Source organism: Gossypium hirsutum, chromosome A01 (assembly GCF_007990345.1).
Source record: "Gossypium hirsutum isolate 1008001.06 chromosome A01, Gossypium_hirsutum_v2.1, whole genome shotgun sequence".
In the NCBI taxonomy this organism is placed as follows: Eukaryota; Viridiplantae; Streptophyta; class Magnoliopsida; order Malvales; family Malvaceae; genus Gossypium; species Gossypium hirsutum.
In genome coordinates, this window is record NC_053424.1 from 96,982,695 (window position 1) to 96,987,679 (window position 4,985).

The following is a 4,985-nucleotide window of genomic DNA, read 5'->3' on the forward strand; positions in this document are numbered from 1 at the left end:
AAGGCCTGAAATAACAAGCAAAGGACATATGTAGAGAAAATGGTTGAAAGAGCGTTAGCTTTATGTGTCCATGGCATCCAAAATAATAGATTCTCCCTTTAAACAGGCTTTCCAATACCAAAAGTGTAAATTACGAGGGTAGTAAAGCAATCGACGAGGATTTTCCTAGTACAAGAAACTCCCAAATAAATCAACTGTTAGAGGCCCTTTCTATGTTGGAATTTTTGAAACCAACAATCCTTTTACAACAAACAAAGCAAGGGTTAACTAGTGCCGACTCAATTTAATTAAAACATGATGATAAATAAACCTTCCATCTGAAGCTATAAGTTGAGTTCACCTATCTACAAAGATCAAAAATCAAGTGTTATGGCCAACAAAGGTGGTGGGCTGTTCCGGTATGCTGATGGTATAGACAAAGTGTTGTTGGTTTTGGGAACTTTGGGTAGCATTGGAGATGGAATGATGTCCCCTGTTAACATGTACATACTCAGCGGTGCACTGAATGATTATGGATCCTCTCATCAGTCTTTCTCTAATCAAATAGTCGACAAGGTACACACACTATGCACTTAAAACAACCTTAAATCTTATGTTGTATTAGCAACACCGCTTCGTTTGATTTACAGTATGCACTTAGGCTACTTTATTCTGCAATTGGAGTGGGAATACATGCTTTCATCGGTATGTGCAAATGTAATTTCCAAGTTAAATCAATGTTTCATTTTAACTGCTTATATGTTTATATTCCAGAGGGAGTTTGTTGGACAAGAAGTGCAGAGAGGCAGGCATCTCGCATGAGAATTGAATACTTAAAATCTGTTCTCAGGCAACAAGTTGGTTTCTTCGAGGATCAAACGGACTCTTTCTCTACATTCCAGGTCATCTCTACTGTCATTTCTGATGCTCATTCCATCCAAGATACCATCGCCGACTAGGTTTGCGAGATTGCCTTCTCAGCTCTTGAAAGTTGCATGTTTTATCTCATAATGGATTTGTATTGTTTCAGACACCAAACTGCCTGGCTCACCTCACATCATTCATCTTAGGCCTTGTGGTAGCCTTCAAACTTTCATGGCGACTAACATTGGCTGCTTTACCATTCGCACTGATGTTCATTATCCCGGGACTTAGATTTGGTAAGGCACTGATGAGTATAGGAGCAGAGATGAAGGCTGCTTACGGTAATGCAGGTGCGATTGCGGAGCAAGCAATCTCCTTGATTCGAACAATTTATTCGTATGTTGCTGAGCGCGAGACGCTATAAAACTTCAGCAATGCTCTTCAGAAAAGTATGGAGCTACGGATAAAGCAGGGTTTTACAAAAGGATTGCTGATCGGAAGTATGGGAATCATTTATGCAGCGTGGGCTTTTCAAGCTTGGGTTGGTGGTGTTCTTGTGACTGAAGAAGGAGAAAACGGTGGTGATGTTTTCGTCATCGGGATTTGTATCATCTTGGGAGGATTGTGAGTTTCATTCTATGATATTACCCTTTTTTTCTTTTTCCTGTTTCAACAACATTAATTCTCATGATTTCTTGTCTGCTTTCATGTTGAACATTAATTCAGGTCTGTTATGAGTGCACTTCCAAATCTATCATTCATTTCAGAGGCAAGACATTCTGCCTTGAAGATTTTCGAGATGATCGATCGAAATCTGAATATACGCTCAGAAAACGGAAAGGAAAAACTTCTATCACACGTGAGAGGAGAAGTTGAATTTAAAGAAGTAGATTTTAGTTATCCATCAAGGCCTGAAACCCTTGTTCTGCATGGATTCAATCTTAAAGTGTAAGCAGGAAAGATGGTAGGCCTCGTTGGAGGGAGTGGTTCAGGCAAGTCCACTGCCATTTCTTTGCTTGAAAGATTTTATGACCCTGTCAATGGAGATATTCTCCTGGATGGACACAACATAAAGAAGCTTCAGCTTAAATGGTTGAGATCCCATATAGGACTGGTTAATCAAGAACCAATTCTCTTTGGTAAGGAAGATGCGTCAATGGAACTTGTCATTAAGGCAGCAAAGGCCGCGAGTGTACATGATTTCATTGTGAAGTTGCCCAATGGATATGAAACTCAAGTAAGTCCCAGTATCCTTTAATTGATATATATATATAGTTTAGAAGATGCTTGTTTTGCTGAGTTAATGGGTTACCGCTGCAAATCAGGTAGGACAATTGGGGCTTCAGTTATCAGGAGGGCAAAAGCAACGGGTCGCCATCGCAAGGGCTTTGATCCGTGATCCCAAGATCCTTCTTCTTAATGAAGCAACGAGTGCATTGGATGCACAATCTGAAAAGATAGTGCAAGAAGCCTTGGATCATGCCTCACATGGAAGAACTACCATTATTGTTGCACATCGCCCTTCCACAATCCGTTAAGCGGATTTGATAGTGGTTGTTCAATCAGGAAGAGTTATCGAATCCGGTTCTCACAATGAACTTATCCAAATGAACAATGGAGCAGGAGGGGCATATAAGAAAATGGTCCAGTTGCAGCAAGCAGCAACACAAAATGAAGAATCTAATGGTGTGTTTCATCTAACGGAAGCTAGACACAACCTTATGAATCAAACTCTGGAGACTCCAATAAGTGTGAGATCTAGCTATCAAAGCAGCCCTACATATCCTCTTAGCCCAATATATGCTTTCAGACCAGTAATTTCCTACACTATTGCGAGCTCGGTCGAAATGCATTCGAACGAAAATCGAAATGACAAGAACATAAACAAGTCTTCACTCTCAGGGTGGTGTTTGCTTCAGATGAATGCACCTGAGTGGAAGAGAACCTTAATGGGGTGTTTTGGAGCCATTAGCAGCGGAGCAATTCAACCAATCTATGCCTATTGCATGAGAACAGTTGCCTCCGTCTACTTTCTCAAAGATAGTTCCAAGCTGAAATCAGAAATCAGATTGTACAGCTTGATTTTCTTGGGACTAGCAGTTGCAAGTTTCTTTGCTAATCTGCTGCAACATTACAATTTTGCAATCATGGGGGAACGGTTAGTGAACAGGGTTCGAGAAAAAATACTTGCAAAAGTGCTGACCTTTGAGATTGGGTGGTTTGATCAAGATGAAAACTCAAGTGCCGCCATTTGTGCACGGTTATCTACTGAAGCCAGCACATTTCGGTCATTCATTGCAGATCGTATGTCATTACTGGTTCAGGTTTTCTTCAGTGCTTCCTTAGCCTTTCTGTTTTCTTTGATTGTTACATGGAGGATTGCCATTGTTATGATTGCCTTTCAGCCATTACTCATTGGGAGCTTCTACTCCAGAAGTGTTCTAATGAGAAGTATGTCTGAGAAAGCCCAAAAAGCACAAAATGAAGGAAGCCAGTTAGCAAGTGAAGCCATTGTTAACCATAGAACTATTACTGCCTTTTCTTCTCAGAAAAAGATATTACATCTCTTTGTAGAAACAATGAGAGGGCCCCGACAACAAAGCATCAAACAAGGTTACATTTCTGGGTTTGGTCTGTTTAGCTCTCAATTCCTCACAACATCCTCCATATCACTAACATTCTGGTATGGGGGAAGACTGATAACTCAAGGATTGGTGACCCCAAAGCATCTCTTCCAAGCATTCTTCATATTGATGAGCACAGGTCAAAACATTGCTAACATAGGAAGTATGACTTCGGATTTGGCTAAAGGTGGCTGTGCCATAAAAAGAATATTTGCAATTCTAGACTGGAGGAGTGAGATTGAACCTCATGAAGATGGGAAAGGGATTGAAGTGGAGGAAAGTAATAAGGGGGAGATTGAATTGAAGGATGTATTCTTTGCTTACCCTGCAAGGCCTAACCAGATGATCTTCAAAGGCCTGTGTCTCAAAATTAAAGCAAGCAAAATGCTGGCACTTGTGGGGCAAAGTGGATCCGGGAAATCCACCATTATTGGGTTGATTGAAAGATTTTATGACCCACAAACTGGATCCATAATCATAGATGGTTATGATATCAAGAGCTACAAATTGAGGAATTTGAGGTCACATATTGCATTAGTGAGTCAAGAACCCACTCTTTTTGCAGGCACCATCCGACAGAACATTGTCTACGGGAAAGTGGAAGCTAAAGAAGCTGAAATCAGGAAAGCTGCCATCCTAGCCAATGCTCATGAATTTATAAGGTAACTATCGATCACTATTTACATTTACATCAAATAACTATGAATATCATTTACAAGCATGTGTTTGCAGTTCCATGAAAGATGGATACGAAACTTATTGTGGTGAAAGAGGAGTAAAGCTATCGGGAGGGCAGAAGCAAAGGATAGCATTGGCTCGAGCCATACTAAAGACCCCAATGATCCTGCTCTTAGACGAGGCAACCAGTGCACTTGATAGTGAGTCAGAGAGTCTAGTCTAAAAAGCATTAGAGAAGATGATGGTTCGAAGAACTAGTTGTGGCTCATCGATTGTCAACCATAGAAAAGGCAGATTCAATAGCTGTGATAAAGAATGGGAAAGTGGTTGAACAAGGATCCCATTCCAATCTGCTAGGTATTGGTCGGGCAGGGGCTTACTACTCTCTAATCAACCTTTAAACTGGTCACTCTCCCTACCGATGAACCATTGCTGAATGGGAATTGATTTCTTTCTTATCGTCTTTATAGTGTTTAACATGAAATGAATGGTTGCTAAAAGTTGACAAAATCGTTTTAGTTAATATGAGAAATCAGTTTATTGTGTGGAAACCCCAAATTCTCAAAATGACGTAACACTTCTACATCGAAAGAATTAAAAGCAAAGTGAAGAAAACGACTTTAATTAAGTTCATAACAGCCAAGAGGAAGCTGTGTCTGCAATGTTACACTCCTACATATCAAGAAACACGAGAATTAGCTAGGATATATACGATGGCGAAGATACGGAGCCTGTGCCTAAAAACTGTTTGAATAAAGTTTAAAATATACCATAAGTACCTATAGTTTTTGTAAACTTGGAATTTAGTCTCTATTCTTTTATATCTAGTCTCTCCATTTT

At 40.1% G+C, this 4,985-nt stretch overlaps 1 pseudogene; it reads left to right on the forward strand.

Moving 5' to 3' along the window:
- The first annotated feature begins 268 nt into the window (after positions 1 to 268).
- On the forward strand, positions 269 to 4,570 carry LOC107917662 (ABC transporter B family member 15-like; annotated as a pseudogene).
- Positions 4,571 to 4,985: the final 415 nt, after the last annotated feature.